The 20,424-nt window shown below is 40.9% G+C and overlaps 1 protein-coding gene, 1 long non-coding RNA gene and 1 other non-coding gene across 5 annotated transcripts in view; 2 read left to right on the forward strand and 1 right to left on the reverse strand.

Moving 5' to 3' along the window:
- The window catches only part of SYT1 (synaptotagmin 1), a 540,189-nt gene that overhangs the window by 418,052 nt on the left and 101,713 nt on the right, over window positions 1–20,424 (forward strand). The gene's annotated exons all lie outside the window — the stretch shown is intronic.
- LOC117201968 (uncharacterized) overlaps window positions 1–20,424 on the reverse strand; it is a 314,961-nt gene that overhangs the window by 236,293 nt on the left and 58,244 nt on the right. The window lies entirely within an intron of this gene.
- Window positions 1,547–1,677, forward strand: LOC117202003 (small nucleolar RNA SNORA18). The gene has a single exon (XR_004484159.1). It is a non-coding gene; the product is annotated as a small nucleolar RNA SNORA18 (small nucleolar RNA).

Raw genomic sequence — 20,424 nt, forward strand, 5'->3', positions numbered from 1 at the left:
CATCTTGGTGTCTATACAGGAATGCACCGATACCTACTCTAATGGGATTCTATAGTTTTTTCTTCCTCATTCTCACTAAGTGCCCTGATAATACTCAGCATCACCTTGACCTTTAACCCACAGCGTATTGTTTCCGCTGTACCGTACGACTGGCACCTCATTACACACATCCCTGTTTTCTAAGTGTCAGTGCCAAGCTGCTTTGTGCCGTTACATAAAAAGATGCCTTGTTTACCTGTTTTGTTGTCTACAGGAGTATAAGCTCCTTGGAAGTAAGGAAAGTATTTACTACTTTTGCACATCACAGTAATTAGCTCTTAGGAGAACGTGTGGCAGGGATCAAATGAGGACAGATCCCACCAAATCCCATCAACCCTCTGAGCCTCATTTCCTTATATGTAAAATGCTGTTGAAAAATGTAGAACGATATGTACTTACGTGTTTGAAATTTACTTTTGTTTTTTCCCCAATGATTTTTAGAAAATTCATAGAGTTGTGCAACTGTCAGAACAACCTAATTAAAGAACATTTCCATCACCCCAAAAAGAAACCTTGTGCCCATTTGCAATCACTCCCATTCCCAGCCCTCATCCCCAGGCCACTATTGATCTACTTTCTGTCTCTATGGACACTGCCTATCTAGACACTGCCTATCAACGTAATTCTACAGTATGTGGCCTTTAAAAAGTTATTTTTCAAACCCAGGTCTGTCTGATGCCAAATGAGTTCCTCAAGTAAACAGATACATTGAGTAGAAAATCACTTGCTCTATGGGGGTGGAGCAGGGGGAGATTCATTGTTTCCAGTACCATTTGGCAGTTTCAGGAGTATTTTTCCTCTCACTGTAGCACCACTGACAGTCTCAGTATCTCTTTCACTCACTCCTGTCCACTCTTTCCAGATTTCAAGTGCCTGAAGACAAAGAGGAATGGCACCTAAGCTTTTGGGAAGACTGATGGGAGGTTTCTGTCAGTCTACTGCAAACAAAACTTCTGCCACTTGGCGTCCCCTGCCAGCCTTATCTCCTCTCTTCTCTCTTTTTATCTCTTCAGGAGAACTCAGGGAACAAATAAACCATTTAGATTGCTTTTTTGCTCCCTTTTAAATGTCCCCCAAGCTGCTAATAACGTGCAGTTATTTTCTCCCTGATGGAACACAGCGAGACTGTGAAGCAGGCATGTATGTCAGGGTGCTCACAGGGTCTTACCTGGCCCCCAGGAGCTGGCAGGAGTCCAGCTTGGAAAACACAGGAGAGCACCGGGCAGTAGGAGGACCCAGAGCACAGCGAATCCAGCCTTGGGCAAACCATCTAAAACGCTTAGAGAAGTGTTCTTAGGGGTAATGCCCTTCATTCTAAACTGAGCCCCTCCTTTCAACATCCTTTCTGAAAGTAACTTCTAAATCAGTATTTTTGGTTTTGGGTGGAACATAATGAGTTTATATGCAAGAACAATTTGCTGGACTTCAGATAACACTGGAGTGGAGAGATGAGGATTTGTGAGTGAAATGTGAGGCCCTACAGACAATTCTATCAGAAGGGAAAAAAGTTGAGGTCTATCCCGATGGGGCTTTTTCTGTAAACCTACATCGTTGGAAACGCCTCGTAGATTAACGGTGTGGTTTCCTTTACTCACAGAACTACATGTTAGATCTGTGGGAAAGAACTACAAGACAGAGCTGCCAAGTGAACTATGAAAAACCTAACTTTTTACCTTAGGTATTGGCATATCCCAATGATCTGTACTGTTCTAGGGTGTGATGGCTTAGGAGTGAATATGATTTGAACCTCATACATTTTTAGAGGGTGTCAAACCCTCTAAAAAGCCCTGGTTCTGCCTGTCAGAACCAGGCAGATCCATCTCCTGACCCTGAACATGGTCCTAAAGTAAATCGCTTGAGGAAATTGGATCCCAAAGATTACAGGTGGGGAATTTTGAAGTGTGTCCATATTTCATTGGAGATCAAAGAAGCCTAACTAAAAGAATTGTGGGCTGATTCACATGATAACTTATTTTTGAAAGGGCTGTTTTATCTTGAAGATTATGAGTTAGGAGAAACTAAGGTGATTGGCAGTGGAAAGAATCAGAACGTGTGAAATTCCTTAAAAATTTATTGACTTAAATAACTTTGTGTTACACATAATTAAAAAAAACCCTTTAAAAAAAAGGGAAAAAAATTTTTTTTTGTTTTAAAAATACTTCTAGTCATGTCTCCTCATTCTCTAAGCTGCAAACACTCTGGAATGTGGTGAGAGGTTATTTAGCAAAAGTTAACCAACTGCTCTTCAGTTTAAGGTGTTACTTCTGCATGTAGAAATCAATATTCCGACAAGGAGCTTCCCTGAATTTTCTCCTTCTGCTAGTGTAGGAGGGGAACTTTTAGGAACCAGCATAGTGTCAGGAATTGTCTGTTCTTAATTGTATCTCAGTGTCAGAAAGCAAAAATAGAGTGAGATTAGAATATTCAAATAGGTCAAGAGTCTGGAGTTTTGTTTTTTGATCTTTGAACATATTTTTGGATAGCCTAAGTCATAAAGAGAGAATGTAGACAGTAGCCTTTGAAATGCTTGCCTGATTTAAAAAAAAAAAATTACCATCAATGTTTAACTTAGAATTTGAGGACAGATGTGTGCTGCTTCTTGAGGTCACTGGCTTTCCAAGTCCCATCATGTTGATGCTTTGTTTATCTTGAGGCCACATTTGAAAATTACATCCAGGCTATGGAACCTGAGTGTCACAGTAGGATTGCCTAATTTTAGGGGAAATTATGTTATCTTTTTTTGTTGTTGTTGTTGCGGTACGCGGGCCTCTCACTGTCGCGGCCTCTCCCGTTGCGGAGCACAGGCTCCGGACGCGCAGGCTCAGCGGCCATGGCTCAAGGGCCCAGCCGCTCTGCGGCATATGGGATCTTCCCGGACCGGGGCACGAACCCGTGTCCCCTGCATCGGCAGGCGGACTCTCAGCCACTGCACCACCAGGGAAGCCCTCTTTTTTTTTTGGTAGACAGTATTTTCAAAGCTCCGTTAGCTAGAAAAACCAGGTAGAGCACAAACTTAGCTTAACTGTGTTTAAACTCCCATCTATTGAGTTTGTGTGGGGGGCAGATGCGTGTTAGGTGTGTTAGCTCATTGATTCCTCACAGTGACACTCTGGGGTACGTACCCTCCATATCCCCAACGGATAGACAAAGAAGCTGAAACTCAGAGAAACTGAATAGCATGAGGCCATGCAGCTAATGGGAGGCCTGGGGTTCAGACACGGTCTGACTCCAGACACACATCACGCATCACATGGGATCGCCTCTAACTGAAAAAGAGGTCACAAGGCCTGCATTAGGGATGATGTTTTAGTCTGCAAACGCACACCCGCTCTGCACACACTCTGTACTTTGTTTCTCTTACTCTTACGCTCTCAACTCTAAGGCCTCCACCCTACTGTGCAAAGAGGGCTACGACAGCTTGCCTCAGTTCAACACCAATCCCAATTCCCAACCCTCTTAGCTGTCCCCCAGCTTTCTGGGTCAATCTTTCTATGACATAGATCCATCTGTGACAGATGCACATAGGATTCACATGTTTCTGTTTCCAAGTCTCTCTATTCCCCATCTTCCCATCTGTTTCATTCCATCCTATCTCAAGTTCCCGGCAGGAGGAAGTAATTGCTTCCATCTCTTTCATCACTTTTCCTGATACCAGGTACAATGGTGAACTTGGAGTTGGACATCTGCCTGGTAACTATCCCTAAGACACCAAAGATCAATGAAACATTTTCATGTTCTCCAGACAGTGTTTAATAAGGTATACTTGAATCTAAGAGAAAGTTCTTTGTAAAACAAAGTTATCTTTGTCTGCTTAGAGTGTCCTAAGCCCCCGTGTATCACAAAACAAGAGAAGCTCCTTATTCGCACCCTATACAGAAGATTTTGAGCTCTGTAGAATTTCTCAATATTTTTGTCACTCCCGAAATAATGTTTAAAGAGCAATGAATCTGCCAGAAAGGGCTGATTCCTTTATGAGGTGCTACAATTTGAAACATGGCACTGACCATCCTGCTAGATTGCCACTTCAAACTCTTCTTACAAGAGAAAGAATAAGAGGGAAAGAAAATGCATGAGCTACCTCTCACCAAACCAGATGATTACTAAGTGCCTGTCATCCAGTTTCCAATTTAGCCTTTCTTCAAATCCAAATATTTAATAGTTTGAGAATAAAATCATAGCATTCCTGCCTGGAAATTTATGTCATCTTTATATGAATTAATTTCACATATACCTTAGCCAAATTTTTAAACACTTTTTATGTTAGGTCTGAATTTTAGCAGGATAACTAGCCTTTATTAAATGAGCAGTGGCTGGTGTCATTGTCAGTCATGACTTCCAAAAACCTCGTATCAGTTGGTGGCAGACCTGGTTTCCTGCACAAGGAAATCATCTCTATTGGGGGATTTCTAGAGACCTTGATTCTCACCACCACCCCAAAACCCCAGCCTCTTCCACCTGCTGGTTTATGGTCCCTCTCCAAAAATCTCCTGACTTTGTAATTCGAATTGCTGATCCATTCCCTTGGGAGGTAAAACAATTTACATATTTAATTTATATATGAAATAATTAAACACATTAGCTCAATTAAATCTCACAGACTTGTGTTATACATATTACGCTAAATGTGCACATGAGGAAACCAAGACTCACAGAGGCTAAGAAACTTGTCTGAAATCACATAACTAGGAAGTAACGACCAGATGTTTAAATGGTTTGCCGAAAAGTCCATGTTAATTACTATTTATTCTATTTTTAAATTCCAAAGTGGAGCAGGGACTCCAGGTCAGATTCCTGGGGTTGAGAGTTAGGAAAGGTTCAAGCCATGTATAAAGGGACCTGGTAATTCACTTAGGAAAGAAATGTAGCATGCGACAGTGGTGACCTTTAAAAACTGGGTAAGGGTTTTCCCGAAGTAGTAATCAGGATCAGAAGGGTGCCTATTTAAATAGCATACATGCAGTTTGAATTCTTTTTCTTCCTTTTTTGGTGTGCTGGAGGAAAGAAAATTGTTTATCCCAGTGACTGTGACTTCATATCCAACAGTGCTGAACCTCAAGAGAGAAAAGAGATGAGACAGCTGCATTTTAACAAGGTTGATTTAGGCCAGAGCTGCTGTTTGGGGCCTCTGGTTTGAGTCTGAGATAAGTATTTACCAGGATGTACTGCTATACAAGTCACCAGCAAATGATTTCACGGAAGAACCCAGTACACAATCACAAGGATCAAACCCCCTTTCAGATCCTCATGTTCAGCGCATAATGAATTCAGTGCCCTGGGCTAGAACTTAAGTAACTAGGAGCAAAACCCAGCTCATCATGTGTCATTTCTACAGGAAGATAATGCTTGATACATTATGTGATCTCCTGTATGTGAAGCAGGAAGCCACTGTCCAGCCATTAGAGTGTCAGGACAGAAGACAGAGAGAAAGGCTGGGAGCCCAACAGGGAGGGTGTAGTGGATTATTTCTCTCTGGGTGTTGACGTGGTGACCTGCCATTGCCCACTGCCCTTCCCATTCTCAGCATACTCGCCCGCCAATGTTCTCTAAGAAAATGCTTCTGGGTGCCTCCTTTCCACATAAAATCATATGCACTTGGGCTCAGAACCGAGAATGGAAATGGTTCATTTCCCAAATGCAAGTTCTGGCTCACCTAAACAAAGATTTGTATGCAGTAAGTTAAAATCTCTCAAAGAGTTTCAAGCGTCAGTTTTTCAAACATATTCTCGGACTGTGAAAATTAAGGATTAATATATCCCTGAATGGAAACTGCTAATTAACATCTTCTATGCTTTATTCTCCCTATTAAGTCTGAGATTATTTTCTTACTTTTAAACATGCTGCATCTGTTTGGATTATCTTTTTTTTAATTAATTTTTTTTTGGCTGCATTGGGTCTTCGTTGCTGCGCACAGGCTTTCTCTAGTTGCGGCGAGCGGGTCCACTCTTCGTTGCGTTGCGCGGGCTTCTCATTGCAGTGGCTTCTCTTGTTGCAGAGCACGGGCTCTAGGCATGCGGGCTGTAGAGCACAGGCTCAGTACTTGTGGCGCGTGGGCTTAGTTGCTCGGTGGCATGTGGGATCTTCCCAGACCAGGGCTCGAACCCAGATCCCCTGCACTGGCAGGCAGATTCTTAACCACTGCACCACCAGGGAAATCCTGGATTATCTTTTTTGTTCCATATATTTCAGCTTTTATTAGTTCATATTTGTCCCCCCCAAAATGTAGGTTAAATAGGTGATAAGTAAGATTTACACTATCTGTTTTTATGAGTTTAACAGTAAATATTATTAATATTGCTTTACATTTGTGTGATGCTTTCATGTGCTCTAGAGACTATTGGGAACCAGCCCTGTGTTTCCAAACCAAATTCTCTCTCCCCTCAAGTCTCAGGGCTGTGGCATCTATGGAAGTTGCCTATCTGTTTTGGGCTCTTAAAATAGAGAACCACAATCTTTCTCTGAGAGAACTGAATAATCAATGTCCATTAATTGGGGGTAAGATAATCCATTTGAGGCAGCTTAGAATGACCTTCTGAAGCGACTAAAGCCTAAATAAAAGGCGTTTAAATGTGGCATGGAAACCAAAGATACCCCTCCTGGCAGGGTGCAGTGTTGAAACAGCTACCCCAAAGAGCCTACCTCTCTGGAGGGTTTTAAAAAATAAGCATTGGGGGCTTCCCTGGTTGCGCAGTGGTTGAGAGTCCGCCTGCCGATGCAGGGGACACGGGTTCGTGCCCCGGTCCGGGAAGATCCCACATGCTGCGGAACGGCTGGGCCCGTGAGCCATGGCCGCTGAGCCTGCGCGTCCGGGGCCTGTGCTCCGCGGCAAGAGAGGCCGCAGCAGTGAGAGGCCCGCGTACAGCACAAAACAAACAAACAAAAAATAAGCATTGGGTCATGGATTTATAGTCCTGCTTCAAGGTAAGGGGACAGACAGGGCGATCTCTCATGGGATCTAGCAGCCGGGTGATTCATCAAAGGTGGTGTTTAAAAAGCAAAACCATGAAAGAAAAAGAGCTGTAGCATCAATCTAAATCAAGGCTCAGATGTACTTTCTCTTTTTTTTTTTTTTTAACTTCTAATCTCTGCCTGCATTTTCATAAAACCTATCACAGTAGGACATACCCTCTACAATTACTTTGACAAACAATGGTATCAGTACTTAGGTTTTTAGTCTCTTTCAAAGTAGTCAATTTTTGACAGTGACAAATAGCAGAAACTGATTCCTGAAGCTCTGACTCCAGTCATAGATTTGGAGAGTTGATTTTAGCAGAGTGGCTTTCCGTATATTAGCCCCTGGCTAACTTTCTTGGGCAAGTGCGCATTGGCAGCAAAATTTCAGTGGAAACTTACACAAACGCAATAAAAACAGAAGTTATATCGTGTTGACTTTTCTACCAGGTAGATTTAAAAAAAAAAAAAAGTACCAGTTTTTTAACAATCTATTTTTAATGACAGTTATATACAGCAAAATGTTCTGTCCAGAGATGAGATTTCACATTGTAGAGTTCTTGCAAACAGAAGCAGTAACAAGCTGAGCCTCTGGCCATCCTATCTAAACTACATAGAAATTCATATTCATGGAAGCCAACTTTAACTTATAATTTCACACATTAAAATGGGCTTAGTGCTCAAAAATAGGAAAGTGGCTAATTACACTACCACTTAATGGAATATTAGGCATTAGACATAATTATATGGAAAAATGCTTTAATATGTTAGGCAGAAAAACCAAAATATAAAATTTTATACATAGATACATATGCTTGTGTTGTAGGTTTTTTAAATATTTGCATATGGAAAAGATAATTTGGGGATCTATGAAAATGAGATTATTGTTTTAGGATGCTAAGATAGTATTTTTGGTCCAATTTTTAACATACATATATAAATGTAAATATACACACACGTACATTTGATATAACAAATGACCACTTTTTCAAAGTTCAGTCTAGTATATTCTGTTTTCTGCACAAGTTTTTTTTTTTTTAAGTGCTCTACCATGAGTTTTAAGAAAATGCAGGTAAACCCACATGTTCCCTCCTTCATTTACTTCTCTGCTCATAAGACCCCTGCCAGCTGCAGTACCCACATATTGAATGGGTTTCCATTTTAACTTGTATTCAGCTGATAAGTTTTTCCTTTTCCTTTTTTCCAAATGAGTTTGCCCCAGAAATTTTCCCCTAGATTATTCCACAAAAGCATGTAGTATTTACCCTTAAGTAATTAGAAAATAGGAAGGCGAGAATAGATTAACATTTAAAAATAAGAGAGAGCACCCCTGCCGTGCTTCTGTGGCGTTTGAGATGTGCCGTATCATACATGTGTTTCGTCACTGGCAAAGTGAGAAATCTGGAAGGGGCTATGAAAAGTTGTGTGGCTGCAATAAAATCTCGACTGACAAAGAGAAGTTTCTGTGGTGAATGTTTCCATGCCCTACAAAGGAATGGGGCAAAATAAAAAGATCAAGACTTATACCTTGGGTTAATGCAGCAAAAACTATATTGGTAAAAAATTTCAGTGCCACTGAGATGCCATCACACAATCACATTGATCAAAATGCTTCCTTGAAGCATGGATTTTCAAGCGTTTGCATTTTTCATGCCAGCCAGCTGCTATTCTAAGTAGCCATCAAGTTTTCATAACCTTCTCCTGGCCACCTCCAGAAACTGTGGTGGTTAGCAGGTCTGTTCCACTGCAATGAAACCGAGTAATCTTTGGATATTCTTCTATAATATCTGAATCCCAGTTACGTATCTTTACAGGGGGAGCCTGAGACTGAGGGAGACTGAACCATGAATTCATTTCTACATGACCTTTGGCCTGCTTCGGACAGCTAAGGAGATTTGACTTCCTGGCTGGCCTGCTAGAAGCTCAGGGAATGAGACTTCCCAGTATTTACTATGTCATTTTCTAAATCACAGTTTCAGACAGAGTATGATGTAGTATACCTCCTTGGTGGGGAAAAGCAATGTTATGGCCTAGAGGGAAAAAAAAAAAAAGCATATGCCCTCATTCTTGTTAGATGTGGAAAACAAACCATCGGGTGAACAGGAAAATAAATACTGTTATGCACCTAGCTTCATACCAAAAAGATATTACTTTGTTGACCTTGCTTGCCTTTTCAATGCCAACTTCAGGTCTATTTGTTAATGCCAGCTTTGAGTAATTCAAAATGTATATAAAACCATTTTCATGAAACCTACGGTTCATGGAAGACAGAGGAGAGGTTGTCCATTTCGTGTGAGGCCTATGATTTCCCTCTTTCCATACTGATTTATATACCTGCAGGGAGGACTCATGGATCAAGAAGGTACACCTTGGTTCAAACTGCCTCTGCTATTCATGACTGTGCAAACTTGGAGAATTCAGCTAACCTCTCTGTGCTTTAATTTCCTTATGCCTAAGATAGAGAATACAAAACCCTATCACAATGGCAATTATACCTCAAGAAAAACCCTCGTCACAGACTACTAATAATAAGGTGCTACATGTGAAAACATCCAGAAACCAGTAAGCGTGCAATGAACACTAGCTTCCTTTCTTTTTTTCTCCTTCTACACTCTTGGCTATTATAACTTACACAATAATTGTGTTACTTAAATTCCCTACTACTTCTTTCAAATACAAAGACCATATTTACTGATACAGGGGAACAAATACATAAAGCTTAAATCATATTGTGTCATTTTTTTAAAGGGTAGTCCAACAAAATGGGACCAAGATTTTCTTGCCATCCGTAGACAGTTAATTTTAGCCTTTTTTTTTTTTTTAACATCTTTTTTGGAGTATGATTGCTTTACAACGGTGTGTTAGTTTCTGCTTTATAACAAAGTGAATCCGCTATGTATATACATATATCCCCACATCCCCTCCCTGTTGCATCTCCCTCCCACCCTCCCTATCCCACCCCTCTAGGTGGTCACAAAGCACCGAGCTGATCTCCCTGTGCTATGCAGCTGCTCCCCACTAGCTATCTATTTTACATTTGGTAGTTTATATATGTCCATGCCACTCTCTCACTTTGTCCCAGCTTACGCTTCCCCCTACCCCTGTCCTCAAGTCCATTCCCTAGTAGGTCTGTGTCTTTATTCCCATCTTGCCCCTAGGTTCTTCAAGACCTTTTTTTTTGTTTGTTTAGATTCCATATATGTGTGTTAGCATATGGTATTTGTTTTTCTCTTTCTGACTCACTTCACTCTGTATGACAGACTCTGGGTCCATCCACCTCACTACAAATAACTCAATTTCGTTTCTTTTTATGGCTGAGTAATATCCCATTGTATATATGTGCCACATCTTGTTTATCCATTCATCTGTCAATGGACACTTAGGTTGCTTCCATGTCCTGCCTATTGTAAACAGTGCTGCAATGAACATTGTGGTACATTACTCTTTTTGAATTATGGTTTTCTCAGGGTATATGCCCAGTAGTGGGATTGCTGGGTCATATGGCAGTTCTATTTTTAGGTTTTTTTGGTGTTGTTGCAGTAGGCAGGCCTCTCACTGTTGTGGCCTCTCCCGTTACGGAGCACAGGCTCCGGACGCGCAGGCTCAGCGGCCATGGCTCACGGGCCCAGCCGCTCCACGGCATGTGGGATCTTTCCGGACCAGGGCACGAACCCGTGTCCCCTGCATCGGCAGGCGGACTCTCAACCACTGCGCCACCAGGGAAGCCCTATTTTTAGTTTTATAAGGAACCTCCATACAGTTCTCCATAGTGGGTTATCAATTTACATTCCCACCAAGAGTGCAAGGGGGTTCCCTTTTCTCCACACCCTCTCCAGCATTTATTGTTTGTAGATTTTTTGATGATGGCCATTCTGACCAGTGTGAGGTGATACCTCACTGTAGTTTTGATTTGCATTTCTCTAGTGATTAGTGATGTTGAGCATCCTTTCATGTGTTTGTTGGCAATCTGTGTATCTTCTTTCAAGAAATGTCTATTTAGGTCTTCTGCCCATTTTGGATTGGGTTGTTTGTTTTTTTTGATATTGAGCTGCATGAGCTGCTTGTATATTTTGGAGATTAATCCCTTATCAGTTGCTTCATTTGCAAACATTTTCTTCTATTCTGAGGGCTGTCTTTTCGTCTTCTTTATGGTTTCCTTTGCTGTGCAAAAGCTTTTAAGTTTCATTAGGACCCATTTGTTTATGTTTGCTTTTATTTCCATTTCTCTAGGAGGTGGGTCAAAACGAATTTTGCTGTCATTTATGTCATAGAGTGTTCTGCCTATGTTTTCCTCTAAAAGTTTTATAGTGTCTGGCCTTACATCTAGATCTTTAATCCATCTTCAGTTTATTTTTGTGTATGGTGTTAGAAAGCATTCTAATTTCACTCTTTTACATGTAGCTGTCCAGTTTTCTCAGCACCATTTACTGAAGAGGCTGTCTTTTCTCCACTGTATACTCTTGCCTCCTTTATCAAATATAAGGTGACCATACGAGCATGAGTTAACCTCTGGGCTTTCTATCCTGTTCCATTGATCTATATTTCTGTTTTTGTGCCAGCACCACACTGTCTTGATTACTGTGCTTCGTAGTATAGTCTGAAGTCAGGGAGTCTGATTCCTCCAGCTCCATTTTTTCTTTCTCAAGATTGCATTGGCTATTCGAGGTCTTTTGTGTTTCCATACAAATTGTGAAATGTTTTGTTCTAGTTCTGTGAAAAATGTCATTGGTAGTTTGATAGGGATTGCATTGAATCTGTAGATTGCTTTGGGTAGTACAGTCATTTACAATGTTGATTCTTCCAATCCAAGAACATGGTATATCTCTCCATCTGTTTGTATCATCTTTAATTTCTTTCATCAGTGACTTATAGTTTTGTGTATACAGGTATTTTGTCTCCTTAGGTAGGTTTATTCCTAGGTATTTTATTCCTTTTGTTGCAGTGGTAAGTGGGAGTATTTCCTTAATTCCTCTTTCAGATTTTTCATCATTGGTGTGTAGGAATGCAAGAGATGTCTGTGCATTAATTTTGCATCCTGCAACTTTACCAAATTCATTGATTAGCTCTAGTAGTTTTCCAGTGGCATCTTTAAGATTCTCTATTTATAGTATGTCATCTGCAAAGAGTGACAGTTTACTTCTTTTCCAATTTGGATTCCTTTTATTTCTTTTTCTTCTCTGATTGCTGTGGCTAAAACTTCCAAAACTATGTTGAATAAGAGTGGTGAGAGTGGGCAACCTTGTCTTTTTCCTGAACTTAGAGGAAATGGGTTCAGTTTTTCATCATTAGGAACAATTTGGCTGTGGGTTTGTCCTATATGGCCTTTATTATGTTGAGGTAGGTTCCATCTATGCCCACTTTCTGGAGAATTTTTATCATACATGGGTGTTGAATTTTGTCAAAAGCTTTTTTCTGCATCTATTGAGATGATCATATGGTTTTTATCCTTCAATTTGTTAATATGGTTTATCACATTGATTGATTTGCATATATTGAAGAATCCTTGCATTCCTGGGATAAACCCCACTTGATCATGGTGTATAATCCTTTCATCTATGTTCATCAGTGATATTGGCCTGTAGTTTTCTTTTTTGTCACATCTTTGTCTGGTTTTGGTATCAGGGTGATGATGGGCTCATAGAATGAGTTGGGGAGTGTTCCTCCCTCTGCTATATTTTGGAAGAGTTTGAGAAAGATAGGCATTTGCTGTTCTCGAAATGTTTGATAGAATTCGCCTGTGAAGCCATCTGGTCCTGGGCTTTTGTTTGTTGGAAGATTTTTAATCACAGTTTCAATTTCAGTGCTTGTGATTGGTCTGTTTATATTTTCTATTTCTGACTGGTTCAGTCTCGGAAGGTTGTGCTTTTCTAAGAATTTGTCCATTTCTTTCAGGTTGTCCATTTTATTGGCATATAGTTGCTTGTAGTAATCTCTCATGATCCTTTGTATTTCTGCAGTGTCAGTTGTTACTTCTCCTTTTTCATTTTTAAATCTGTTGATTTGAGTCTTCTCCCTTTTCTTCTTGATGAGGCTGGCTAGTGTTTTATCAATTTTTTTTATCTTCTCAAAGAACCAGCTTTTAGTTTTATTGATCTTTGCTACTGTTTCTTTCATTTCTTTTTCATTTATTTATGATCTTTATGATTTCTTTCCCTCTGCTAACTTTGGGGTTTTTTTGTTCTTCTTTCTCTAACTGCCTGAGGTGTAAGATTAGGTTGTTTGAGATTTTTCTTGTTTCTTGAGGTGGGACTGTATTGCTATAAACTTCCCTCTTTGAACTGCTTTTGGTGCATCCCATAGGTTTTGGGTCATGTTTTCATTGTCATTTGTTTCTAGGTATTTTTTTATTTCCTCTTTGAGTTCTTCAGTGATCCCTTTGTTATTTAGTAGCATATTGTTTAGCCTCCATGTGTTTGTACTTTTTAGTTTTTTTCCTGTAATTGATATCTAGTCTCATAGCATTGTAGTTGGAAAAGATACTTCATATGATTTCAATTTTCTTAAATTTACCAAGGCTTGATTTGTGACCCAAGATACGATCTATCCTGGAGAATGTTCCACAAGCACTTGAGAAGAAAGTGTGTTCTGTTGTTTTTGGATGGAATGTCCTATAAATATCAATTAAGTCCATCTTATTTAATGTGTCATTTAAAGCTTGTGTTTTTTAATTTACATTTTGGATGATCTGTCCATTGGTGAAAGCGGGGTGTTTACGTCCCCCACTATTACTGTGTTACTGTCGATTTCCCATTTTATGGCTGTTAGCATTTGCCTTATGTATTGAGGTGCTCCTATGTTGGGTGCATAAATATTTACAATTGTTATATCTTCTTCTTGGATCGATCCCTTGATCATTATGTAGTGTCCTTCTTTGTCTCTTGTAATAGTCTCTATTTTAAAGTCTATTTTGTCTGATATGAGAATTGCTACTCCAGCTTTCTTTTGATTTCCACTTGCATGGAATATCTTTTTCCATCCCCTCACTTTCAGTCTGTATGTGTCCCTAGGTCTGAAGTGGGTCTCTTGTAGACAGCATATATATGGGTCTTGTTTTTGTATCCATTCAGCCAGTCTGTGTCTTTTGGTGGGAGCATTTAATCCATTTACATTTAAGGTAATTATCAATATGTATGTTCCTATTACCATTTTCTTAATTGTTTTGGGTTTGTTTTTGTAGGTCTTTTCCTTCTCTTGTGTTTCCTACCTAGATAAGTTCCTTAAGCATTTGTTGTAGAGCTGGTTTGGTGGAGCTGAATTCTCTTAGTTTTTGCTTGTCTATAAAGGTTTTAATTTCTCCATCAAATCTGAATGAGACCCTTGCTGGGTAGAGTAATCTTGATTGGAGGTTTTTCCCTTTCATCACTTTAAATATGTCCTGCCACTCCCTTCTGGCTTGCAGAGTTTCTGCTAAAAGATCAGCTGTTAACCTTATGGGGATTCCCTTGTACGTTATTTGTTGCTTTTCCCTTGCTGCCTTTAATATTTTTTCTTTGTATTTAATTTTTGATAGTTTGATTGTTTCTCTTGTTTCTCTTTGGGTTTATCCTGTGTGGGACTCTCTCCGCTTCCTGGACTTGATAGACTATTTCGTTTCCCATGTTAGGGAAGTTTTTGACTACAGTCTCTTCAAATATTTTCTCAAACCCTTTCTTTTTCTCTTCTTCTTCTGGGACCCCTATAATTCCAGTGTTGGTGTATTTAATGTTGGCCCAGAGGTCTGAGACTGTCCTCAATTCTTTTCTTTCTTTTTTCTTTATTCTGCTCCCTGGCAGTTATTTCCACCATTTTATCTTCTAACTCACTTATCCTTTCTTCTGCCTCAGTGATTCTGCTATTGATTCCTTCACACCCCCCTCACCATCTTCCCCAGGGTTCCCCCATCACCACTGGACCCGTAACCATGGGTGGGTCACTCTGGGTGTACAAACTCCTCGCTTCCCCAAGCCGCCCCTCAAGGGTGCCGTCCTGGAGGTCTGGCCTTTACTTTCGCTCCCCCTTCCCTCCCTCCCACTCCCTCAGGACCCACGCGGCTGGAGGGGGCCTCAGTGGGCAGAGGATCAGGCCTGGGATCTCAACAGGCTCCCGGGGGCCCAAGTGGGCAGGGGAAACTTGGCCATGCTCTCTTTCGATCCTCTGCCCTCCCAATGGTTCACCAATTTCCCTCTTCGGGTGTGGGATCCCTTCCCCTCCCCCAGCCGCCCCTCAGGGGCGCCAGTCCCGTCCCCCCTCCACTTTTCCTCCCCCTCACTCCCCCCATGCCCCACATCCTACCCAGTCACTGGGGGTTCCTCCCGTCCCCTTAGGTGTCCGTGGTCCCCCACAGGTGCCTGGTAGGTGCCCTAGTTGTCTAGCCTAATTACTGAAAAACTCAACTATTTTGACTTTTTACAGTGTCTGGCAATCCAGAAAACCTTTAGCTCGGATTAGCCGGACTACAGCATGGAGAAGGAACGTATTCAGGCTGAGAGGCCTGTGACAAGCTATAGTTAATAAGTTCTCCATGGTGTCAAAAGTAATAATAGTAACATGCCTTTGTGAGTTAAATTAATTTTGGTTTGTGCGCTGGCCTGCACATAAAGGTGAATGACATTTCCAAAAATGATCAGGCAGGAGTTGAGAAAGCCAAGTGGTAAAGCAGAATGAGATGCGCTCACTAGAGCAGGGCTGCTCACTGCAGGCATCTGGGGGCACAGGCAGAGAGATGCAGGGTATTATTACAGCAAAGGTGACGCCGTGGGGGGAGGGGCTGTTTTAGTTCATTTTGCCCTTTACGAAAATTCCAGAAGAGAGATTGTGTCTTAGAGAAACTAAAGATGTTTGACATCCTGGCTCCCTGTTTGGTAATGAGAGAGCATCCTCCTGCTAATCTCTGATTTCAAGTGTCTTCAACCCACAGATATTTTTTTCCCTCTGCCTGCAAGAGGCAGCTGACTGGTAATAGCTTTTAAATGAATGACCCGTCAAGTGGCATTTTAAAGCCCTAATGGTTGTGTTCATTTCAGAGACTTCTTAGGAACCCCACACACATACCCTGCCACTGGCACAGATCAACATGCTGTCTGCAAAGAGTTAAAAGACACATGTTTAACCCAGGAAGAAAAGATCTTAGTATGACCGACGTAGCTGGTGTGGTATCTTGTCTTTTTCTGTTTGAGCTCTAATAGTTCAAGGGTTGCAACCAGAAATCAAATTATAAGGAAAATGAAGATTTCCCTGTTAAGTGATTACTATAGATAGGAACTATATAATAGTTTATATTATGTAATTATATAATAGTTTTATATAATATATTATAATAGTTTATATATAAACTTAATAGTTTAAGGAGGAGCTATATAATAGTTTAAGGAAGCTGTGTGTCTCCTCTTACTATAAACTTGACAATTCAGTCTAGGCCTCATCCTAGAGTAATAAGTCTCTACATTTCTTTCATGTATCTGTCAACACATTATTTTTCCTGTCTGTTCAGGAGCACTATTGATATACCACCCAATTTTTAAACTTGTATGTACAAGTTTCTTTATTTCAATAAAATTAAGAGCACTGTATTCTAGGCTATACATATTGTTTGATATCCATAGCCATCCTACGCACTCTTGGAAGTATTCTCCTCATTTTATAAAGGAAAAGTAAAGGGAGTACCACAGTCATACGCCCATTAAGTTACCAAGTCTGCATCTTAACTCAGGTCAGTCTGAGCCTGTGCTCCTGTTGACACATAACCATAAAAACCCTTGCCCTGTTTTCCAGCAATCAATTCACTGTATGTACCAAAGGCTTCCTATATAAGCAACTATGTTCTGTACCTTCTACATTTAACTATCCCAAACAAAAACACATCAGCAAAGGAAATAGCTCCTTGGTGGAAGATTTTTCATTAATCTGATGCCTCAATTCAACAACATATCTACAGATCATTCTATGCTGGGCCCTGGTGATACAGAGATGAATTAGATACAGTTTTTCCACTCAAAGGAGTTCATAGGCAACAAGGAAGGGATGATGCTGTCTGGTGGTGAGGAGTTCAGAAGGGATGATTAGATATGAATGAGGTGGGTTATAAAGGACGATTAGGAATTCAACAGGTCAAGAATAAGGATTTCCAATCAGGGGAAGAAGGGTGAGCATCTGAAACATTCAGAGAGAAATAACGTCTGGCTACGATCTAATGCATGTGAGAGGAGAATGATGGGGGCAGGGGCTAAGCCACAAAAATAAATAAGGGTAATATTTTAGTGCTTTGAATTTGGAAGTTAACATTTTACTCTGATAGTTGGCAACCAGGAGGGTATTAAAGCTGCCAGTGGCCGTATCAGCTCTATGGCTTAGAAAGCTAATCCTTTGGCAGCATGACGATGAATTGAAAGCTCTTGCTTCCAGAGGCAGAGTTCATGAAATTACGTGGCAGTGAAAGTAAGAACTCAAATTTGAAAAGGTTTTTAAGATATGATTTATAGAAACTTGTTTTCAATTAGACGAAGAGTGAGGGCTTGAAAGCCATTGAAAGTGATTCCAACTCTAGCTTGGTTAACTGAGAAGTGAGCAAACGGGGCAATAAATGAAATTACAGAAAGATGCATGAATTTTAAGGATAAACATTAAGTTCTATTTTGGACATGTTGGTTAAAACAGAATTCATTTCCATTTTAGATCATATTAACACCCTACTTCTCCCCCATCACAAACTTGTTTAAGTGCTTTATATATCGTATTTTATGTTCTCCTATATAGTACCCTACCCAGCATCAACCTGCATTGCTTAAATTTTCCTGATTCCATCATCTCCTTAACAGTCTAGTATTTTTCTAAATTGCTTATAAATAAAGCCAGAAGGCACGTCCTTTCTTCAAAGGAAAGAAATCTCCCAAGGAAAAAATGTCCTGAAGGACAGAAAGTGAAGAAAACAACCTTCATCCTTGCCATTAAGCTAGTACCTTTTCTAGCTTCCTCAGGAACTTCCTGATTTCCATTTCCACTCCTCCCAGTTAGCAGCCAAGTATAATAAACCACTACTAGCACCTGCTCCTTCCTGTGCTGATCCAAGCTCAAGGTCACTGAGGGGTGAAGTGGGGGGACAAAATCCAAGCCACGTTTTACCCAAGGATAGGATTCAGTGGACTTCAACTCAGAGAGACCCACCGTGTGAGGAGACCCTGAGCTCCCCTGCAGAAGGAGGACCTCAGGTGGGGCCCAAGTGCAGTGAGATGGGCATCTCCACATAGACATCTTACCAGGTCCCACAGCTGGCTGTCCATGTCCACAGCTCTTCTGTGTGTCCAAGAACAAACTCCTAAGAGGGCTGACTGAGAGCGAGAACTCTGTATCAGCATTCATATGACATTATCCTTCTGTTCATTAATGCAACAAAACTATGAGTGTCTGCTATGTGCCAGACACTGTACCCCGCACCAACTGAGTAAGGAACACACAAAGATGGATATAATTGTATTTTGTAAAAACTCATTCTTAATTTTTGATGGATAGAAATGCTAAGAATAAAATAACGAACATGCACTGTGCACTTAAACCATATTCTAGGCATCATTCTAAGCACTTGGTGTATCTCCTCTCATTTGATCCTCACAACCACCAGTTGAGATCAGTACTATCATTATCCCCATTTTATCCAGGAGGAAACTGAGGCTTAGGGAGATGAAACAACCTACCCTAAGTCACCGAGCTAGGAAGTGACAAACCAGGGTTTCAAATCTAGGTCTATCTGACTTTAGACTCCAGCTCTAGACCTCTACTACCTGTAGCCCAACAGGTACTTCAGCCACAGATCCATCCCTATACCGTATCCACTGACCTCTGGCCACATGAGAACAGAGAATACAGCACTTATCATGTGTTTAGAGAATGTAGCTTGCTTTTATATTTTTCTAATTCACTGCTTGAAATAATCCCTTTCTTGCATTTATTTATCCTCCTTTTTGCAGAAAGCTTATCCTTCTACCCACTTTTTCCTTATTTGACCTCACCAAATCCCTGTGAGGAGAGAAGAATATAATTGATTACCCCTTCTGATTCAAGATGATGTAATACATCTCCTTTTAGTCGATACATTTAACTCAGGCAACCTCAGGAACGGAAAGGAGAATCAGGGAGCCTGTGTTTGGGACGTGCTTCTGCTCCTCTGAGAAACCTTTCATCTCAATAGTCTGCAGGTATACATGGAAGACCTTGAGACGGTCATTCAGAAATTGTAGCCTGCTGACTCCTGTACACTCAGGAAGACATGAAAGCAATTGCAAATTGCTTAACAGGGGGTGCAATATTAGAGATGAAGCATCTGGCTATGAACACTTCCACCAGGGAAGTGCTGCCATGTGACATTTTTTTCCAGTTCAGCACCTTGTCCTAATAGTATCTTACAGGCTTAGTATTAGATACTATTGAACAATGATTACCCAATATAAAAAGAAAATTAAAATTTCACGAGATTTGCCAGATAGAAGAAAAAGCATGGACTTTGATGCTTAACAAACCTGTGTTCTGGGTTCTAATAATCATGTTACATTAACAAAGTTACTCCACAGGGCTGAGCCTCAGCTTGTCCATTTATGAAGTAGAGACAATGATAACCTGTACTTCATGGCTGTGAAGATATGGAATAAATCATATGAAGTATCCAACACATAGAAGCTGATCTGTAAAAGGCAGCCCGATTTTTTTTTTTTTTTTTTTTTTTTTTTTTGTGGTATGCGGGCCTCTCACCGCCGTGGCCTCTCCCGCCGCGGAGCACAGGTTCCGGACGCGCAGGCTCAGAGGCCATGGCTCACGGGCCCAGCCGCTCCGCGGCACGTGGGATCCTCCTGGACCGGGGCACGAACCCGCGTCCCCTGCATCGGCAGGTGGACTCTCAACCACTGCGCCACCAGGGAAGCCCGGAAGCCCGATATTAACAATGACTAACATTTACTGAGCACTTCCTGTGTGCCAGCTTCTGTATGCACAGCACGTGTATATTAACTCTTTAATCCTCACAACAGTCCTTTAGTTTATTATCATTCCCACTCTACTGATAAGGATACAGAGTCCCACAAAGGTTAAGAATGTCCCCAGATCACAGCTAAGTAAGTGATTGGTCAAGATTTGGACTCGGCAGCCTTACTACAGTATTAACTGTGGTACTAACTGTCTCTAAAAATCAGTTTTGAGAAGCTCATACCTTTTAGGAATAAAAGCTTAACCTCCAGTCCATTTTCCTTTCTTGATGTACCTTATTTGGAACCATAGGAAACTCTTTCTCAATGACCCCATGAAAAATTGTCTCTGGTTACCTCTGTAAGCTGTTCAGTTTTACCCTCACACACAAACGAGTATTCTTAATTTATACTAGAAACAACTTCTTTCAGAAAGATTTCCCACCTGACCCTGTACCATTGTCGCCTACAAGGGACATCATTGGCTCACTTCTCTGCCTTTAATTCACTC

Source organism: Orcinus orca, chromosome 11 (genome assembly GCF_937001465.1).
Source record: "Orcinus orca chromosome 11, mOrcOrc1.1, whole genome shotgun sequence".
Lineage (NCBI taxonomy): Eukaryota > Metazoa > Chordata > Mammalia > Artiodactyla > Delphinidae > Orcinus > Orcinus orca.